The sequence below is a fragment of the Lissotriton vulgaris genome, unplaced genomic scaffold, assembly GCF_964263255.1.
Source record: "Lissotriton vulgaris unplaced genomic scaffold, aLisVul1.2 SCAFFOLD_2353, whole genome shotgun sequence".
NCBI classification, from domain to species: domain Eukaryota; kingdom Metazoa; phylum Chordata; class Amphibia; order Caudata; family Salamandridae; genus Lissotriton; species Lissotriton vulgaris.
This window is the reverse complement of record NW_028250830.1, coordinates 21,349-44,316: the sequence shown is the minus strand read 5'-3', so window position 1 is coordinate 44,316 and position 22,968 is coordinate 21,349. Positions and strand designations below refer to the sequence as shown.

General features: G+C 44.7%; 1 protein-coding gene across 1 annotated transcript in view; it reads right to left on the bottom strand.

Moving 5' to 3' along the window:
* LOC147663104 (adhesion G protein-coupled receptor F1-like) overlaps window positions 1-22,619 on the bottom strand; it is a gene marked incomplete at its 3' end in the record, with an annotated part of 365,238 nt that extends 342,619 nt beyond the window's left edge. The window contains exon 1 of the mRNA XM_086950677.1: window positions 22,471-22,619. The remainder of the gene's footprint in view (window positions 1-22,470) is intronic.
* Window positions 22,620-22,968: the final 349 nt, after the last annotated feature.

Sequence of the window (22,968 nt, the reverse complement as noted above, 5' to 3'; positions counted from 1 at the left end):
CCTTCGCCCCCCAGTTGCCTCCCACTCGGATGAGGAGGGCTATATCTGGAAATGTCCAAGACCATAGGAGCAGTAAAATCCTTTTCCCTAGCTACGCATCTAGGGAAAAGTAGCCCTAGTCCTATTTTCGGGTCTCGCCGGGGAAGTCAGGCCTCAGGGTTGGAGCACACCGGCCATCGAGGCCTCCGTAGTCCAAGCCGCAAAGCGTAGAGCACCTCAGCCCCCCAGCACCACCTCACCATGTGTGGGGACGCTGCTCCAACAACATCACAGCCAATCAAATCGATCTGATCGGCCAGCTATTTCACTCCTTAGGGACATTCTGTACCCATTCAGAGGGTCTCAGCCCGGAGATAGGGTTGCATCAGTCAGAGAGGCCCATGCTCACTTTGCTGTGGAGTTCGTCACTCACGCTCGCTCAGCGGCTGGCGACATCTCCCTGAAGCTGTCTGCTGGCACACCTGGGCACGGGTGGTCATGCCCCAGGCATGCCAGCAGACAAAAGGGAGGGGTTTGGGCGGGAGTGGGGTGGGGGAAGGGAAGGCGGGGAGGATCGGGGTCGGTTTAGCGTGTCGCTGCACTGATGTCTTTCCCAATTAGAATTCCCTCGGCAGGACTCACATCATCATGCTGAGGTAGCGGCGCCGGTGCCCTCAGGAGCGAAGGCTAGTCACGCTGTCACAGGTACTACCGAACCAAACTAGTTGTCTCCTCGGAGCTCCGGTCACCACACCTGGGCTCCAGTGATCGTAGTGGGCGCAGCTCGCTGAGATGGTTACAGTGATGTAGGCCACGCCTCAGTGCTGATGCACCCACTCACAGCTCGTGTAGTTTTATTGATAGCAACACAATTGCAGCGGATTAAGACAGCGCTCTCTGTCTATGGAGATCGACCTCCGGCAGGATAATGTCGGATTTTTGCCATTATTGCGTGGCAGTCGGCCGGAGTTCCGGTAAGCTGCGCCCATCATGGTTGGCTGCTGACCACAACCCTATCTTGGCTGAAGATCTTGGCGAAAATCAATAAGTTAAGATGATCCCCAGGTATTTCCGCCTGTATCTACTCTGCAAGGGTCTACAATGCCTCATTTCCTGGCACTGTTTTTAGTTGACTAATTGATTCTGTTTGTAACAAGGAAATTTGAAGAGAAGGCTGTATATCCATGCTAAATAAGTACTTTTAAACATGTTTTGTGCTAATTTAAGGGGTTGTACTTGTAGAATTACTTCCTTTGCTGTTCCTGGGCAGTTCATGCAGTGCAGGAAAGTGGGTGCATGTAGACAGGGGGAAAAACCTTGTGTCCCACTGCACGCATCCCATGGCCCCCTTTGTTTTCTCAACACCACAATTTTCATGGCGGCCTCACCGCCAAGCTGCTTCAAAGACTTCACAGGAAGAGTGTAGTTAGATGCAGTACATAGATTTAAATATACTATTCCCATTTCAATCCAATCACCAGTAAGGAAAGTGTTGCAATTGGTAGGGATTAGATTTACTATTCCCACTCCAATATAAGCTAAGTATGGAAAAGTATTGGACTTTGGAGGAGTTAGATATACCATTCCAAATCCTAATATCTTTAAAAATAATCAATACATAGCAACATAAAATATGAAAAATAAGAATATATGCACAATAAGTAAATACAATTAATTGTAACTGAGAAAATGAATAATACAATCTGTCAAATATATAGCAGAATACATTGATTTAAAATGCACTTCCCTTTCTACTACCCAAAACACACCAGTCATAAAACCTTCAGTATAAATGATAAATAAAAAACGACTATGCCTTAAATGGCAATAAATAAAATGAAAACAAAAAATATACAATTTATTTTAAAAGTTGTATTATCAAACATGTTTATCAATGAATAAACAATAGATTAAAATGTAACAGATAATTCACATAAATAGTTAATTAAATATTGTACATACTTAACCACCAATTATACCATTAACTAACATTCAAAATTTATTTGAACAAAAACCAAAATATATAAAATTAAATAACATCTGCTATTAATAATAAATTATTAATTAAACTGTAGAAATTCAAATTAGACATTACAATTAAACAACACCCTTAATAATGAATGTAATAATTGGTCAATTATATAATTTACACAATAAATTATAAAATAAATATTTAACCAGCATTACAAATTAATCAACATACAATACGTTATCATTTAAATAATGTTCCACCCTATTTCCCTACAAACTAAACAACCTGCTACTAAATAATAAATTAGTAATTAAACTATAGAAAATAAAAATTACAAATTAAAAATCACAAAATGCACTTACATAATTAAGATAACAGTTAGTCAAACAAATTACATAATTAGTTAACAGTTCAATATTCAATTAACAGAAAATATTAATTTAAAATAAAAACAATAATATAATTACATTGTAGTATTTTTCTTAACAAAACCAATAACCTGCAAATAAATTATAAATTACTAACTAAATGCAACAAAATTTAAATTATTAATAAAATTACAAACTATATCCATACAATATATATCAATCATTCAAATGATAATACTTAAAATTAATATGACTAATCGATATTACAATAGTTAAAGGACAATAGTTATTAGCACCATATTAAAGTAAACATTAAATGCAATAGTATTTGAAAAAGCTATATTATATATAAAAAGGCTAATTTCTTGCTGTCTATATTCTAGTTCTCTGATTTTTTTTTAACATAACAATATTCTTGACACAATATTCTTGCAATATCCTTGTTATTCATCTCAATTACAATGCCTTTAATGCAATAATTCACTATCCAAATGCCTAAAGAAAACACCTAACGCAATTCCAGATGTTACCTAATACATTAATCATTGTAGGAAGGATTTAGAACTAAGATTTTTCTTGGGTTTTCAGTTTCAGCCTAGGCACTTTGGGTCTTATTATGTTGTCAGTGGCAGTCCCAGCGACGTCCTCGATAGCGGTCCGACCGCCACATTACAATACGTTTGGTTGGACCACAGCGGTGGGAGGGGCAGACTGTAACCTCTAACAGGCTCAAGGAGCCCAAGAGGGCATCTGTCAGGCATTAATCCCTACAATTTGGGCTGTGCCTGCACAGGCACCGCTGTAGGGATTTCGATCTCTATTTCCCACAGCCTTTTCATGGCAGTCTCACTGTCATTGAAAGGCTGTCAGACAGAGACTTCAGGGGCCCCTAGCAGGGCCTCGTCTGCTGCGTGCCTCTGCTATGTGGCCTCGGGGGGCACAGGCGGTACCCCCCCAAACATTCATGCACCATGTGCCATGTGGAGCCTGGCACATAGTGCATAGATGTTTAAAAACATCAGTTTTTCTATTGCGACTTGTGCTGTTGCCCTTTTCTGGGCCGCAGCACAAGTAGCAATTGAAAAGGGGATGTCTCCATTCGCCTACGTGGTAATCTGGTGGGTGGGACCTCTGACTACATGTCGGGCGGTCCCACTCTAGCTGCAATGGCAGTCGGACGCTCGTCCGATTGCCATCATAATAAGACCCTTTGTAATTCTTCACAAGGCTTGGCAATGTTTTTATTTTAAACAGTTATTTTATACATATTTCTATTAGAAGGCTTGGCATTCTTTAATACCTTTGAACTCCTTTTGACGTTTTCTTACTTTTGTGACATTTAGCAAACATAGGTTTGCTTTGATATTACAGCACGGTTTGGATCTGTGAGATCCTTATGTTCTTTCTTTAAATCTATTATTGTCTTTTGAGAGTGGGAACACCGCTCTTTCTTGCAAGTTTTTGAAAAATAATGATCATGTTTGCCAAATTTTCAATATGCCTAAGAATCATTTAGGATGGCTGCTTGCTGAAGCAAGGCATGCTCTTTCGAACCTGGGATCATTCAGAGGCTGGTAGATCAAAGGTGTCAAAGAATGCATTTAATGATTCTGGCATATGTAATCAATCTTGTAGGGTAACTCGCCATCAAAAAGTCTAAAGAATGGATTTGTTGGTACTTCTCTTGGCCCAGCATGGACATGTATGATGAGAAATATTGCTGGACCTGCCCCACTTGTCAGAAGTCTGTTAAGTCTAGTGGTCATGACATAGCACACCTGGCACCACTGCCAGTGGTTTTGGCTCCATCTGAGAGAAAAGGGACGAACCACTGTAGGTGGCAAAAAATACTTGCAGTGTTGGCCCATGCAGCATGTACCCCAAAGCAGTGCTCGTCAGAAGCAGACTGCTGATAAGATACCCTGTGCCCTGTTTAAGATGTTGAACATAGAGGTAATTAATCCCTTACAAAGTTTGTCTTAAGCCCGGTGATGCTTGAACTGAATCAGGTATTGACAGACATCGGGCATATTTACTAAGGGCTTGTGTTGCCATTGCGTGACACAAGTCATTGCATGGTAGCACAAGTCCTTAAATGGTATTTCCTAAGCCAGGCAAAGCCACTTTGCATGGCTCTGTGTTATTTAGTAAATCCAAAGTAACGAAAGGCAGTGCATCTCGCTGCCTTGAGTAACCTTGTGGAAGGGAGGAGTTCCATAGGTGTAGTGTGGGCGGTTCCCATGCATTCACACATGGTTTTTGACACAAGGATTGAGCCAAAATTCTGTGCCTTCCTGACCAAGGCGTATTTCTCCTTGTTACTTACTCTATCTATGCATGCTGCATTCTGCAGCACAAATTGAATACTGAAAATGCCTCTAAGAATTGTTTTTGTGCAGGAACCCTTTCTACAATCCTTACAGAATGGTGCAAAGGTGCCTGCTTTGTAGATATCCTGCAACAAGTGTGCCAACAATAGGAGACAGAAGAAAGCACCATATCTTTTTTGTTGTCTCCATTTCAGACAGCATGGTGCAGCGAGTTGTCTTACTGCATTGCCTGAAATATTAGTTAGTATAACTCCAGGGTCTTTGTAAATTACAGAAGCTGCAATTTGGTTGCACAAAAATAACATGCACTGCATTCCCTTACCTGTCGACCTCAGCATAGGTTGGGGGCTGCTCATTTTCTCTGCAGTTTTGACTTGACTTGTGGGTACATGAAGATTTCCTTGAACCATGGTGCTAAGAATAAGACTGCATGCTTTACAGTAGAAGTTCTGTTATAGCTCAGTGTTGAGCCTTTCAGATTAATGAATGCACCAAATACCTTTCAGAGCTTTGGCGCCCATACATGCAGTTTCAGGTTTTCAGCAACATGACCATACCACATCACACCAGGGATGATATCTACTGGCCGCCCCTTCCACATTAAGCCCAAATATTTGGAGCCAATATTTCCCCTTTCTGAGGAAATATCTTAACAAATGTTCATGTTCACAAATAGTATGTGTTCACAAACATTGAAATATGTGCTTACTGGAGATAGTTCAAAATCATCTTTGGGACCTGTGTCATTAAGGTTTTCCTTGCCTGGTCTTAATATTAGTTTATATGAATTGATGAGTGCAAGGTGGAGGATGGCTGCTGCCCACAGAAAAATAAGGTCCCATTCTCCACTTACTTTTCTTCCTGTTGTCTACAGGACCTGCCTGAGGGGAGTCCTCAAGGTTTCCAACTATAGCAGGCCTAACCCTCTGGGTGTTGTTGAGGGCCAACTGCATGTAGGAACTTGCCACCACTGTCTAATCCAGAAGGAGTTTAACAGGTGCTGCTCCCATAAACACCGCTGATGAGATGAAACTCTGCCTGTCTCTGATTGGCAGAGGGCTGCTGCCCAACTACCAAAGCGTTGACATTTAAGTTGGACCCCCTCTGTCTTTAGAGGGAGATCTACACAGACAGTAAACAGACCCACGGGGACTCTTTTGTGGCGATTCCTGAACATGGAAGTGTGTGGTGCCCATTTTCTCAAGGCTAAAAGCTAATAAAGGCCTTACTGGCATAGCTTACTGCTGCTTATCAGCTTGACTGCATGAAAGGCTCCAAACTTCCCAAGGAGACTAGCAATATAGATACAGTGTTTAGTGGCCCTTTCTTCCCCTCACCACAAGCCATGGCAGAGCTACTCCAAGAACCAAATCAATAAGTACAGGCAAATTCAGTGGTGACACTGACTGATGATGAGCACTTTCCCTCCACTCACAACCTTTTATTATTTATCTGCAGACTTGTTTCCTCCTGAATGTGGTTCAACTAACCAAGAGTCTCTAGGACACCCTAGTTGGGAGATATCCACATACCACTAAACCTATACTGGAAGATTAACTATTCTTTCTGATCACCCTATTCCACTCAAAATGTCTGAGACAGTCTTATTTGTCTTTACAGAGTTACTTTGTATCTCTTTTACTATTGGCCACTGTCTTACTCTTAATCATGTTTGGTGCTCATGTCCAATAGGATCGTGAGCAGAAAAAGTTGGGGACCATATACGAACTAATGAGATTTTGGTGGGAGTATTGTTCTCTTCCATTTTGCAGCATGTTGTTCATGGTCCTTTAACAATCACTAAAGATATATATTTGCCACTCTTTTCCATAGTGTTGAACAATCTCTTGTGCTGAGATTAACTGCATTGTGTTACCCTTTTGTTTCTTTTTCAGGTGCATTCTTGTCCCTCGAATCATCTAATGAATGTAAATGTTATAAAGCGTGACCCTTCAGGGTTCATGGTTGACCATTGTCAACTCTGTTTTCCTTTTAAACTGTGAGATTTGTTTCATCTGTGTGTCACTTTTATTGTGCATGTTTACATATTTTGAAATATTAATAAAGTGTTGTGTCTTTACTGAAAGTCATATCCCTGGCTATACATGCATATCTCTATTGCTACTGTGATGCCAAACTGTCACATTCAACCTTATAGCATATCCACAGACTAACTATGACTGTTTGTCCACAGCTATCGAGAAAGTAAAGAGGCCTGGAAGACCAATTTACCATCGCAGAATGAGACCCTCGTATCACCTTTAATATTGCCTTGTTGTCCCAGCACCAAAACAATCAGAGAAAAGGGCTGACTGTGGAGGAAAGAAATTAATAGTGGTCTAGCAAAATGAGGCCAATAGTTGTACGTAAGAGAAGAGTGCTGTGTATCAGGATAGGTTTTTTGATGGACAGTTGTCTATAATGTCGCGTGGGCCCCTTTATGTAAAGCAACACTCAATAAACTGTACACCTATATTGATATATATTGGTGCTAGTACGTAGGGCAGCATGCAATTCCAATGGTTGCATCTTTGAAAATATGAGCTGAAAGAAGCAGCTGGGCACATCATCCAATTAAAATTGTTATATTCCATCCACCCATACTATATATGAACAGTTTGCGTAAACATCTTTTCAAACATGAGTAAAGATCCAACATTTGCTGTTCATGTTTCTTGGCTTTTTGCTTTAAAATGTATCACACACCTTGTGAAATACGTATGAAAATATTTCTCCTAAACAAATACAAAATCAGACTATAATGGGCTTATTAACAAGCCCAGTGCTCCACCCGAACGTCAATTTTATTGACGTTCTGGCGGCGCACTGGGCTTAACCATATGTATGAAGCCACGTAAATTAACCCTGCATGGCTTTATATGGCCTCATAGATATGGAGTAGGCCCACACCGCACAAGTCGCTGTGTTGCCTCACACTGTGATGGGGAGCCGTTCCACAGGCGGTATAGTGGGTGTTCCCACTCAACACCTACGCCATTTGACAGATTCCCAGATGTACAACATGCAGTGAGCCTGGGAATGTGTCAAAAGCCTACTCCTCCCCAGGGGAGGCATAGAAGAGGTGCAACGAGGAGAAATAACATTATTTCTCCTCGTTTTATCCTCTTTCTATGTGTGCTCCTTCAGCAGCACACTTAGAAAGAGGAAATTGCCTCCATTGATTGTTTTTGTGCAGGAATGCTTCTCTTCCTGCACAAAAACAATCATCCCAACAATGCATACACCCTTGCACCATGGTGCAAGGGTGCCTGCGTTGGCACAAGGCAGCCCTTTGAGAGCCAGTGCAGTAAAAGAGGACAGTAATGCACTGTTTCATATAAATATGATGCATTCCTGCCCTTTTCTTTTGCCATAGAGCAGTACATCAGAAAGGCTTGTGGTGCTGCCCTACACCAAAAATATTGTAAATGAGGCCCTCAGTGATTAAGAGTGAATTGAACGGAGATCAATGCAGTGGAGATGAGTTGGGCAGGACGCTGAGAAGGGGTGGGTGAAAGGTTTTTGATGCAGTGCAGTGCAGAGCAGCAAGGCACTTTGCTGCACTGCCATGCCTCAAAAGGAAAGGGCAGGAATGTGCCGTATTTATGATATATAGTGCATTCCTGTCCTTTATCACTGAGCTGGCGCCGTTTTGGCTGCCTTGTGCCAACACAAACACCCTTGCATCATAGTGCAAGGGTGTCTGCATTGTTGGCAGGATTGTTTTTGTGCAGGAAGTAGGACCTTCCTGCACAACAACAATACATGGAGGCGTTCCACTTACTATTTGTGCTGCATTCTGCAGCACACACAGTAAGAGGAAACAACTAGGAGAAATACAGTTATTTCTCCTCGTTAGACCTCCCCTGGGGAGGTGCACGGTTTTGATACATTCCCAGGTTTACACTTCCTTGTAAATCTGGGAATGCGTCAAAACTCATGGGTGTTGCATAGGAAAACCCACCATAATGCCCATGGAACAGACCCCCTGACACGGTGGAAGGCAATGCAGCGACTTGCGCCGCGTTGTCTTAAACCATATCTACGAGGCCACGCAAAGTGGCTTTGTGTGGCCTGGTACATATGGGTCTGAGACACCGGACTATCAAAAAAAGTGACACACTGGCGGTGCAAGGGGCTTGTAAATACGCGCCATAGAGTTTAAATTCTTCGGGGGTGTGGCCAAGGAGCGGATGAGGGAAGACGGCTGAGCACGGAGCTCCGTGCCGACCCCGGGAATTATCCTGACGTGGGACAACTGAGAGGGTCCCTAAACACCTAGAAAGGTGTCGCAAGGGGGCAGGGAGCCACCACAGCACTGACAGAGGAATTTATGCCCTGCTAGCTGGGAAACAGATGAAGTGGCCGGTGTGTTAGAGGGACGATTCAGAAAAGGGGGTGGTGATGAACAGAGTGTCTGAATTAAGCAGACCACTCTTACCCAGTCCAAAGATCAGGGCTTGATCCATCACCGTTTTTTAGCTCACTGCACCATCCCAGCTCAGAACCTGGCCACATGCAAATTAGTCTGACCCTGGCCCAGTGCATCATGGGAACAGGGCAGACCAAACTACCAAGCCAATTCTTATACTGGGAAGGAAACAAGCTTCCGGGGACCGGTTTCTGGCATTTCAGCCGTCTTCGGCCCGGCTTGCTTGAATCCTGATGGTGCAATGAGCAAGGGACTCACATCTGAGCATACCCTTCCACGCTTATGGTGGACAAAAACGATTCAGAAAAGGGGGTGGTGATGAACAGAGTGTCTGAATTAAGCAGACCACTCTTACCCAGTCCAAAGATCAGGGCTTGGTCCATCACCGTTTTTTAGCTCACTGCACCATCCCAGCTCAGAACCTGGCCACATGCAAATTAGTCTGACCCTGGCCCAGTGCATCATGGCAACAGGGCAGACCAAACTACCAAGCCAATTCTTATACTGGGAAGGAAACAAGCTTCCGGGGACCGGTTTCTGGCATTTCAGCCGTCTTCGGCCCGGCTTGCTTGAATCCTGATGGTGCAATGAGCAAGGGACTCACATCTGAGCATACCCTTCCACGCTTATGGTGGACAAAAACGATTCAGAAAAGGGGGTGGTGATGAACAGAGAGTCTGAATTAAGCAGACCACTCTTACCCAGTCCAAAGATCAGGGCTTGATCCATCACCGTTTTTTAGCTCACTGCACCATCCCAGCTCAGAACCTGGCCACATGCAAATTAGTCTGACCCTGGCCCAGTGCATCATGGGAACAGGGCAGACCAAACTACCAAGCCAATTCTTATACTGGGAAGGAAACAAGCTTCCCGGGACCGGTTTCTGGCATTTCAGCCGTCTTCGGCCCAGCTTGCTTGAATCCTGATGGTGCAATGAGCAAGAGACTCACATCTGAGCATACCCTTCCACGCTTATGGTGGACAAAAACGATTCAGAAAAGGGGGTGGTGATGAACAGAGTGTCTGAATTAAGCAGACCACTCTTACCCAGTCCAAAGATCAGGGCTTGATCCATCACAGTTTTTTAGCTCACTGCACCATCCCAGCTCAGAACCTGGCCACATGCAAATTAGTCTGACCCTGGCCCAGTGCATCATGGGAACAGGGCAGACCAAACTACCAAGCCAATTCTTATACTGGGAAGGAAACAAGCTTCCGGGGACCGGTTTCTGGCATTTCAGCCGTCTTCGGCCCGGCTTGCTTGAATCCTGATGGTGCAATGAGCAAGGGACTCACATCTGAGCATACCCTTCCACGCTTATGGTGGACAAAAACGATTCAGAAAAGGGGGTGGTGATGAACAGAGAGTCTGAATTAAGCAGACCACTCTTACCCAGTCCAAAGATCAGGGCTTGATCCATCACCGTTTTTTAGCTCACTGCACCATCCCAGCTCAGAACCTGGCCACATGCAAATTAGTCTGACCCTGGCCCAGTGCATCATGGGAACAGGGCAGACCAAACTACCAAGCCAATTCTTATACTGGGAAGGAAACAAGCTTCCGGGTGTGTTAGAGGGAGGCGCAGGATGGTGGCCGTGGCGAAGGAGGAACATTCAGAGGAGGCATTGTGAGGCGGCTTTGCAGCTTGCCGCGAGAACAATGGAGATCGACCGTTGGCACAGTTTCAATAATACAAATCAAGGGCTCTGGAGGACTGGAGTTGCATGTAGCTGATGCGCTGCAGAATGACCAGATGCAAGCTGTGACTGGAGGACAGGGACAGGCTCCGGACGAGTCAGCCGAGTGAGGAGGCGGCCAGGCAGAAACGCAGGGAACGAAGGTACGTGAACGAGAACGAGGTGCTAGGACGCCTAGTGTGAAATTTGGGCTCAGAGTGCTTGGCAGACCGGAGGGGTGATCAGCTGTCTTGGATGCCTGAAGTGGAAGAGCCCCTGAGGAGGCAGGCAGCCCTATGTGAAGCAGCACATGCCTGCATTGAGGGTCCGGCAGTCCGCCTACACTCGGCGGTGGTATACGGCGGAGAGAAGTCAGGAGTACTTGCCTGGCTGCTAACCAGAGGGAGCTGGAGGTGCGAATGCGGGTGGGCAGTTGCCGGAGAGCGACGCAGCGCCAGTGTGGACAGAGAGGACACAGGGCTGGGAGCGCTTGTAGGGAATCTATCACATTTACCATCACAGGCGTGCTTTTACCGGAGATGAGCAGCTGATAGACTGGAGGAGCGGGCCGCCATTTTGGGCTCGTCAGCGATTGAAAGAGGCAGCTGCGCCTCACAGACTGAATTCACCCTGGAAGGATCCAAACACGGTATCATGCTGTGAGGAAGGCACCAGACACTGTTTATAAGAGCACACACCGAGGAGAGCTGGACAGGAATAATAATTGAGGAGCAGAGAGCCCACTCACTGCAAGCAGGATTGTGGGGGTCAACATAACATAAGAAATCGGAATGTGCAGAAAAGAGGGCCTTGAAGCAGTAGGAAAGCGGATGCTGGGGTGCCAATCTCACTAAGAAGTTTTGGCCCAGGCCTTCAGCATAAGGAGGGCATATTGGAATTGCTGGATAGAGGACCATGAGGTGGGGATTGAGGAGATACTCTGATTGAGACTCTTTGTGTGGAAATGAGTGGGAGACAGATGCGTTATAGCGACGAGGGCAGGGCAGTGGAGGCTATATAATGTGAACGCTCTGGACAGGGGCAAAACGGTGACACAGGACCCTAAATCATCTCCCCAACTCCTGTGGGAGAAAATATTGTCACCAGGAGAGGCCCAGATTCCTAGCGGAGCACTGTCTAGAGTTGGACCTGTGGCGGTGAGTGAAATCAAGGAGAGAGCTGGAGTATCGAGTGAATAGCAGATGGGAGTGCCTATGAGAGAAGTCGGAGGGTGGAGATCTACATGCTGAGAGGAAGGCACTGAGTTGGTCTGGGTGGCCTTTAATGTTGGAGGCACAACTTAATATTGACGTCAGGCAAGTACGCCCTTGGCATTGCCAGGAAGGTTCACTTGGGTGCTGGAACTTACCCTTCAATCACTAATGGGGAAGCCCAGGGGGAAGCAGACAGGGGCAGCCCTAGAGCTGAAAGAAGATACAGGCCCATCTGAGAAGCAGGAGGGGCCATTGCAGCCAAAGGAGGGGATGTTGAAACAACAAGTGGACCAAATACTTAAGGCCATTACCTACACCAGTAAGCTCTCCAGCTGGACATTGCACATGTGGCACAAGGGCTTGTATTGCTCCAAGCTGATCATTCTAAACTTGTGGACAGGGTGAAGCAGACGGAAGGCACACTAGAGACCCTGGAACCTGCCCAGAAGGCGATGGCAGCACGGATGACGGATGGCCAGAATCGCTTGCTAACACTGGAACGGAGAGCAGAAGATGCCGAAGGGAGGAATCGAAGGAACAACTTCCGAGTGGTGGGGCTGCCGGAAGGAGTGGAGGGGACCAACATGGTGGACTATCTGGAGGCATGGTTGAGAATGGAGGTTGCACCTGAAGGCCTATCGTCATTCTATACTTTGGGAAGAGCACACAGAGTCCCAGCCCAACCACTAGCTCCTGGAAGGCAGCCTAGACCAGTGGTGGCTAGACTACTCCACTACAAAGACAGGGACCTCCTGCTCCAGAGAGCACGAACCATGGGCCCCTACATGGTGGGCAATAGCAAGGTGACGTTAATCCCGGACTATACGCTTGAAGTACAGCGCTGTAGAGCTTCGTTCTTGGAGGTCAAAAGAGTGCTCCGAGAAAAGGGTCTCCAGTATTCCCTGATGTTCCCGGCATGCCTCAGGATAGTTTGGGATGGCAAGACGGATTTTCAGGATAGTCCTGAGAAGGCCTGGACAAGGTTGGAGTCATATAGAGCAGGCACAGGGGAAGTGGGGCATGACACAAACACACATATGGAGGGAACGCGCAGATCGAGGCGAGCAGGAAGTCACCGCCATGCGGCTCCAAAACCCACAACGACGCAGACGGAAACAGAACAAACAGCCGCTTTGCAGGCAGTCGCAGCCATATCGCAAGAACAAGGACTAGAGACACCGATGGTTTCAGCATCGGAGAAGGGATCGCTGGAATGGGACACTGCAGAGTCGGAGACAGGGAGTGTTGGCTTGCCACATGTGACGGCTGGGGCAGCAGATGAGATGGTAGATTCTTGACATTGTGAACTGGGTTGTAGGGATGCAAAATGGGGGAGGGGATTGCTGCCGATCATTGGCCATCCCTTGATGGACCAGCTAAAGGTGGGGCACTGATGGCTAGAGAGATTACTACGGTCTGCTGAGAACAGGTTGATAAGGTCCCGCACTATAGTTGCCTCGGAAGGGGCAGACTAATTTAATTGGGGGGTACGGGGCAAGCTGATGGAGGAATAGGAGTCGACCTTCTGATGCTCTAGGCCCACTCCCCTAATTTTGTGTGGGTGTGGTTACTTGGCTTTTACTAAAGGAACAGTTTGAGTAGCAGTTTTGATGGGTACTAGTGCTGCAGCTCCTGTCCTGGGATGGGGTCGTGGGGGCGGGGGGGCTTTGGGGTTTGGTTGGGCTAGTTAGACCCACTGGTGTGTTCCAATATGGGGAGCAGAGACTTAGAAGGAACTGGTTGCAGCATGGGGTTGTTACTTGACTTGAAATGTGTTTCCTGGAATGTGCGAGGGCTCCACACAATGCAACAACGCCATAGATTGCATGCTTATCTAATACGACGGGGGACTCATATAGCCTTTCTCCAGGAGACACATATTAATCAAACTGAGAGGCTAGCACTGAAATGTAGGTGGAGGGGGCAATTGTTTTATACGACCTACTCGGCATTTGCCTGGGGAGCATTGATATGGGTCAGAGCGGGAGTGCCATTCCAACCAATACAACAATTGGTGGATCCAGAGGGGAGGTTTGTGGTGGTGGCGGGTCACCTAAATGGTGTTGATGTGACGCCGAGTAGTATATACGCACCGAACGTGGATTAGGTCTCTTTCTTTGGTCATTTATCAGGGAGATTAGCCCCCTATCTAGCTGGCTCATTATTGATGGGAGGGAACTTTAACTCAATTGAGTATGTAGTGAAGGATAGATCTCACCCCCTCTCCCCGATGCCCCCATACATAGACTGTCCAAGGTTAGACGCGCATGACAGGATAAATGGGGGCTGGTAGACAGGTGGCGTGCACATCATTTATAGGAGCGGGATTACTCCTACTATTCTGGCCTCCATGAACTGCATGTGCGGCTTGATGCGATATTATGCACCCCTGATGTACATGCCAAAGTAATCCACTGTGAATATTTAACTAGAACAGTGTCGGATCATAGCCCTCTATTAGTGCAGATATGATGGGTCCGAGAGAGAACTGTGATACCGACCTGTTGGTTGCAGCTGGAAGCACTGGAAGATCCAGCCTTTTGCGAAGACCTTAAAACGGGAATAAGACAGTATTTTACAGAGAATGAGGGCACTGCGACTACAGTGGCAGCTGAGTGGTATGCTTTTAAGGTGGTAGTTCGGGATCTATGCATTGCCAAGATGGTGGGGGTGAGGAAAACACTGCTAAATGATATAGAGGAGTCAGAACGCAGGTTGCGCAGTGCTGAGAGGGCTAGACCTGAGGACTTAGATGTACAGAGAGAGGTCCTGGAGGCTAGAGAAGCAGTGGCGGTCCAAGTTGAAAGGCTGCGCTCCTTTGACTACAAGTCATATCAGGTGAGGGTACATGCAGAAGGAGACAAGACAGGCGCGCTGCTGGCATGGTTGGCCAATCCGAATGCCCCGGGGAACACCTATACTGGGACTTTCAGCTCTGACGGGCGAAATGGTGTATACACAGCAGGGGATAAATGGTTTGTTTCTGAATTACTACACTGAGCTCTATAGCAGCAAGCTACGAAAGGATGAGGACAACGCAGGGGAGTTCTTCTCTGAATTATCCCTGCCTAAACTGGAGAAGGAGCAAGAAGACATACTAGGGCAAGAGATTACGTTTGGAGAAATTTGAAGTGCAATTAAGCATATGGCGCGTAGTAAAACGCCTGGGATGGATGGCCTACCAATACAATTTTACTCTGCGTATGTTGATTGCTTAGCCCCACGATGGTTGGCGATGTATCAGGAGGCGCGAAAGGAGGGGAAACTACCAGCAACCCCTCGAGAGTCTATTATTATCCCGTTGTTGAAGCCCGGGAGAAAACCATCGGATATGTTGGCATATCACCCACTATCAATGTTGACCACTGACTACAAAATTTTGAGTAGGATTCTTGTGGCCCAGCTTCTCGCGTACATGAAGCAGCTGGTTCATCCGGACCAGGCGGGCTTCATCCCCACACGAAACACAACTATTAATGTGGGGCGACTGCTTCGTATTTTGGAGGGGGACCACAGTCCGGCATCTTGGCAGTGGTCTTATCAGTAGATATCGAAAAGGCTTTTGATAGCCTAGAGTGGCCATTCCTGTTTCAGGTAATGCGAGTGATGGGCTTGGGAGAGGCTTTTGTGGAGTGGATCCGGATCCTTTACAACTCAGCGACAGCCCGAGTCGGACTGGGACGACGGTTTCGCAAGCCTGCTCGGTGGGACGGGGAACGGGACAGGGGTGTTCGCTGTCTCCATTGTTGTTTGCTCTTGCCATTGAACCACTGGCTGCGCATGCCAGATCGGGGACACACTACGCTGGCCTAGAATTGCGCAGAGATACGCAGCATATCTCGCTCTATGCAGATGACCTACTCATGTTTCTGGCCAATACAGGAGAGGCATTGACGGGGTGACGGAATTACTTCCCAGGTTTGGCGTGGCCTCCGGGCTCCAGGTGAACTGGGCAAAGACTTGTCTGTTCCCGTGAGACGATCTATGGCGAGCCCTAATCAAGAGGGAGGCATACGATGGGAACCACACTGTTTACCTTACCTTGGGACTCACATTTATCATAAGCAAGAGGACCTCTTGGAGGGTAATGTGGGCAGAGCGCTAAGAGGGATCATAGGGAGTATGGCATTCTAGGGTATGTTGCTGCTGTTTGTGGCAGGCCGAGTGGCACTCTTGAAGATGGTGGCACTTCCCCGGTTGCTGTATTACTTCAGGACGCTGCCGATTTGGATACCAGGCTCACTATTCAAAAAGATCTGGTCTTTGATGGGGGGGCTTTATTTGGAGGAGCGGAAGACGGCGGGTGGCCTTGACCACGATGATGAGGCCCCAAGCTGAGGGAGGATGGGCGGTCCCAGACTTTGAGCTATATTATTTAGCAACCAAGCTGCAGTGGTTTGCCCAGGCAGTGGCCAGGGAGTTCAGGGGCCCAGATATCCCAGTGGGCCGACGGATTCCACGCCATGTGCTGTCATTTGTTATACTGGGTCAGCGGTTGAGGCTTGAAACATTAACTCATGAAGAACGGGCACTGAGATTGCGCTGGATCCGAAGTCGACGTAGAGGTGGGGTCTCTCGACCATATGCACCGGAGATTCCATTAGGCATGTGCACAGCGCTACCACATGGGGGAGATTGGACTGCGCTGGCCGAATGGGAGGAACAGGGGTTACTAATGATGGGGGACTTATTTGAAGAGGGTGTCTTCTTGCCTTATCAGACACTGCCGGACAGGTGTGAACTTTCCAGGGGTGACTTCTTATTGTATTCAACTCTTGTGCCGGCAATTCAACGCCGCTGGGGAGGGGACCTATCATAACCACAGACATCATTAACGTGCCAGTATGTGGTGATGGCAGCAAGGACCTTCAAAGCTATAACGTGCTTGTATAGACAGATGGGGATTGAGGGGAGGCAACCACTGAGCCAATTGCAGAGGAGATGGGAGGCAGACCTGGGTAAGGAGATCCCGGAGAAGGAGTGGGCTAAGATAGTGTAGAGAATGTGGAAGAGCATGCGTAATGCCAGGTTTCAGCTTACACATTTTTATGTGTTGTATAGGGCGTATTTAACCCTGGCATGAATAAATACGTATTTTAATGTGAACACAGCCAGATGCCCTCAATGCAACTCAGAAGAGGCGGAATTTATCCATATGATGTGGAGTTGCCCACAGTTAGGAACGTATTGGGAGGAAGTGATTGAGGTCTTGTGTGGGGTGACGGGTAGACAGATAGAATCAGACATGGGTCCGTGTATGCTACAATGGTTTCCCCATATGACCAAGACAAAAATTATGAGTAATTTCCTGGACCTGGCATTGTTAATAGCTAAAAGGGAACTAACGAAGACTTGTAAATCCAGGCAGGGACCCAACATTGAACATTGGAAAGCAGAGTTAACTAAACGGGTAGCCAGTGAGAGCACAGTACGGTTCCAGCAAGCGAGGAGGTCTAATAGTGATAAGGCACTAGAAACTGCAAAATCATGGGAGGCTTTAGTTACGCAGCTGCTATTACCTGAGCAGGAATCAGATGGAGAATTATTAGATATGACGGTAGGGATATCTTGAGCAAAGGGGTTGCAGTGGGGCACCTCGGAATTCCAGGAGATATTGCTATAGAACTGGGAATGACCAATGTCAGACTAACCAGCTCAGAAGAGGAGGAAAGGTATTACCCTCTGATTTGTTCTGTACTAGTGTTTGTTTTCCAAATGTGATAATGTTGAACACACCAGTGGGGTGGGTTACGGAGGGCAGCAGGGGAGGGATTGATTTATAACTGGGTGGATGTATTGATTAATTGAGCTGGTGTTACATGTGTCAGAGACGAAAGGTTTGTTAAGTCAATTATATTGAGGACATTACTCACTGGGAAGATGAATGGGCATGAAGAGACAATAAGAAATGGGTATATAACTATTCCCAGATGCTAATGTTAAGAAACAGCAAACTGTAAAATATTTAGGAAATGTATCCAGTGATAACGTTTCACAACGATACCAGATGTTTGTGTTGAAGAAAACTCAATAAAATATGTTTTTTAAAAAATAATAGAGTTTAAATTCTTCCAAGCTCACCCGGGACACATGTGAGTACTGAGTACAGCTGAAAATTAGATTAGACATGTATGATTTAACTTCAACAAGAAATGCACACAAACTGTTAAAATTGGTTGTAAACAGCACTGGACCTAACAGAAAAATAACGTAATTACAACTCAGTTCCCATTTCTTCACAAACACTACAGCCTCTGCCGAGGATAATGATATTATTATGACATGAAAATGATAATGTGTGTGGATATATGGAATTCATCTATCAAGAGCTAATTATTAAAATATCTGTTTGATGAGATTAAATGTTATCTTGAATAAAGCTGTAAATATGTTCATAATCTATTGATAAAGTCAAAAACAGGGACCCCCTGAAAATACTGAAAGTACCCAGGACAGGGAAAATACAATTATGAACAGTAACAATCCTAGGCCACTAAAAAGCTATATGAACATCTCAAGCCCTATATATGTAGAACCATTTGATATACATTGAGAACCAGTGTACAACACAAAGAGATTAAAACTTTCATGTTATTAATATATTTTCATGTAATGGTTAAAAATTCCTTTGTTGACATGAACACAAATCACCACAACAACCATGATGCATCATGATAAACACTTGATAATCACAAACGTTAGGCCATGACTATTATTAACATTTAACAAACAACAAATACAAATAGTTTAAAGTAACAGAAAAAAGCATAAATCAAAAATGATATTATTAATCTAAAAGAGTGGCTGTAGAAATTAAAAGATCTTGATTTTCTCTACGCACGTTTCAGCATGCTAGACGCCTTCTTCAGGAATGCCACTTTCATTCCTAGACATACCCATATATTATACTCAAGGATATGCTGCAAAGGGACACTAAATGGAAAGACTAATTCTATTTAAAGGATAAATCTGGTACACAGAAATCTGGGTAGCCACAGTTTCTTCAGGGAAACTTGTACGGCCTGATATGTCTGAAAAATAACTGTAGTCCTCGATGTAGAGTCTATATTCAGATATTGTCCAAATATTGTCAGTTGGGTACTTGATCCCAAGATACCCAAATCAGCGTTAATTTTCGCTGCACAGACATCGGGGAGCCGAACACGGAGAGATTATCAGTGAAAGTGTTGCATACTTGGCAGTATAATTCCATGAATCTTTTTGTTGTGGGACTATTTATCATATCCTGTTAGTGGGCATACTCTTACAAAATGAAAGACATACTTATCAGTAATTTTCATCTCTGAAATCGTGAGCATCGGGTATCTTGGGATCAAGTACCCAACTGACAATATTTAGACAATATCTGAATATTGACTCTACATTGAGGTCTACAGTTATTTTTCAGACATATCGGGCCGTACAAGTATCCCTGAAGAAACTGTGGCTACCCAGATTTCTATGTACCAGATTTATCCTTTAAAGAGAATTAGTCTTTCCATTTAGTGTCCCTTTGCGGGACACTAAATGGAAAGGTCGCTACACTTCTCATATAGGATCAAAACAAAGACAACTCACTTCCAGTCACACACCTTACATGGTGTAGTGTGGTAAACATGTAGGCATGAACTCCAGTGCGTCATATTGGGGTAGTAAGCCCTATATAAATGTTGCAATACACTACTACAATAGATTATAATACTCTCTAAACTGAAATCTATTGGAGTTGGTCCCTTTCTTCAGCCCCTCGGACAATGGCATAGTACTGTCTCCTCTAAGATCTTTGGTTCCCATATCTGATACAATTTTAGTGTGGTTTGTGCTGTAATGCTCTAGTACGATTGCTCGAGTAACACCACAAAACATCACTGAATTCTTAACAAAAAAATATACATTTAGCACTCGAGTCATCAGCCCTGTTTCTACCACACTGTACATGTAAATAAATAATGTCCATGAACAGTTAGTAGGTTCCCATGTAGTCTTTAAAAAATCACTGGTGATCTGACGGCTAATTTTAGGGTGAAACTTCAAATAATTATTAAACAAGTTGCTATAGCTTAAGAAAGAGTTAATTGTAGGCACCAAACACAGGACAAAAGACTGCATTGCATAAAGTGCCTTGGGTACTGATATTTCAAGGCATGGTCAGCGACATGTTTTACACTCAATGGGCCCGATTCACAAAGGTAAACTTAGACCAAACGTCTAAGTCTCGACCTCAAGTCTAAGTTTTGACTTAACGTCTAACTTTACTAGTAGTAAAGTTAGACATTTGGTCTAAGTTTAGACGAAAATTCTAACTTAGACTAAAAGTCTAAGGGCCCGATTAACAGAATTAACTTAAGACAAAATCCTAATCTTACTACCTTTTTGGTATTCACAGAAGGCACTTACTCATTTTGATATTCACAGAAGTTAGGAGTCCTAACTTTAGGGCTCCTAAATGTCTTCTGTGAATACCGAAAGTCTTAAAGTTATGATTTTTTTCAGTTTAGGAGTAGTAAAGTTAGGACTCCTAAATTTAGGACTCCTAAATACCTTCTGTGAATACCGAAAGTCTTAAAGTTAGGATTTTTCTCCGTTTAGGAGTCCTAAAGTTAGGAGTCCTAACTTTACCTCTCCTAAACTGAGAAAAATCCTAACTTTAAGACTTTTGGTATTCACAAAAGGCATTTAGGAGTCCTAAAGTTAGGAGTCCTAACTTTACTACTACTAAACTGAGAAAAATCCTAACTTTAAGACTTTTGGTATTCACAGAAGGCATTTAGGAGTCCTAAGGTTAGGACTCCTAACTTCTGTGAATACTGAAATGAGGAAGTACCTTCTGTGAATACCAAAATGAGTAAGTGCCTTCTGTGAATAACAAAATGGTAGTAAGTTTAAAATGTTGTCTTAAGTTAGTTCTGTTAATCGGGCCCAATGTTTCGACCTCAAGTCTAAGTTTCGACTTAATGTCTAACTTTACTAGTTGTCAAGTTAGACATTTGGTCTAAGTTTAGGCAGAAATTCTAACTTAGACTAAAAGTCTAACTTCACTACTAGTAAAGTTGGACTTTAGGTCTAAACTTATACTTCAGGTCTAAACTTAGACTTTTGGTCTACGTTTACCTTTGTGAATCGGGTGCATTGATTTTCTTTTTGTTACATAAACAGAGAGAGAAGTATATTTGGTAGTCGTAATTGTTTTGCGCAGGGTGATAATGAGATGTGCTGCTTTGGATGAAAAGGTATTACGTTTCCTGTAGTTTGTAAATTCTGCTGCATAACGGGATAATGACAGGACTTAGTAAGACAATTTGACAGCCCTGTTGCACATGCAATAACACACTAACCAGCAAAATAGCAACATAGACACAACTTTGCAAAGCACCAATACAACTATAACAAATAAGAACACAAAATAATAGCACACTGCTACTGAATACCGTTTGTTGTTGTGTTGTGCTGGTGGATTATTCTGCTGTTGTATGTTTTTGAGTTGTATGTTGTGGTTTTTGTTTTGCAATGTTGTAGTAGTGTTTTGTTGCGCTAGTGTAATGTGGTGATCTGTTGTTTTGTTGCTGCCGTAATTGAACTGAGGCCAGTCTGCTTGGACATACAAACACCCTTCCACACTATTCCACTGCCACAAACCTACTCTCATGGTAAAATGATAAAATGTCTGCATACCAAAAGCTCGACTACTTAACAGCTCTGATGCAAAAGTGTTCCTTGAACCTACAGGTTATCATTAAAAGAAGCTTTAAAACTCACTATAAAACCTTGGGTTTTAAATTGTTACATCAAACATCAACATATACAGCCAGATCCTAGAAGCGGCCATGGGGTCTGCCTATGACATACACCTGGGTGCGATATATATGTTGTCCTCATAGTGGATGCTTCTTGTCCATCATTGGTTTACAGGCACAGAAATAATGTGCCCGTAATTGTCTCTGCGCCGATGCCCACGTGGCGCTGCTGTTGTGATTTCAATAATTAAAAACGCCCTCTTGGGCACTGTATCGCACAGTTCTACTTCTAAAGCGCCATATATCGTACCATTCTGTGGACGGGTGGCACGCATGTCGGAGCACAGAAATAACCTCACCCCGCACCAAATGTTGAACACCGGCACTTGGTCCTGTGAGGATCAGATACGGGTTCTATTCCAAACTGAAGCACCGCAGATGCTGAGCACCTAATAAAACGTGTAAGCCCCGAGTTCTGGAGGGAGCGCCCTCACGAGGAAGCAAACCGCACCCTAAAGTATCACAGCAGCAGAAACTTTGAACTCCATTATTGGATCCCAAACGTTTACAATTACCAACACTGTTGCCAGAAATTGCTTTGAAGTTTAAGAAATATGAAATTTGAAAGTGACGTCTATCCGTACCGCTGAAGGAGTTTGGAAAGCACCAATTCTTGTTTCTGATTTACACGCGTAAGAAATGTTACATTTGGATTTTGTTCCGCAATGAAAAGTAGCTACAGCATACATCTAGTGTTCACTTACCTACAGACACTTTTCCTGCTATTTTAAAGAGGGCTCTCGAATCTCTATGGGGTAGCACGTTCTCGGACTCCACTATACCTCGTGGCGCCCCGGCCCATCCTTCCTCGTGAAGTGTCTGCGGAGGTGAACAATAAACAGGAGCGATGGCTCGCGCTCCTCGCGGCGCTGGGATCCACCTGCCTGCCTGGGAAGGTTCCAGACCCGAAGATGCTGCCACGCCCCGGAGGACAACAATCGGCATGGAAGGGGATAGCTGCGATCGGGTGTCACAATCCCACCGATAGTTACAATACGGCGCCTAACAGTAAAAAACAAGCATTTGCAATGCAATAGGTCTCGCAGCATTAAAGTTTGAGTTATTGCCATTGTATATGACAATGTGTTGCATTACATTTTTAGCAAAGTCTGTATTGGTGTATAAAGATGATTTGCAAGATGATAGCTGTTGCAAAATATTAAGCAATGTTGGCAATAATATTATATTATAATAATATTGCA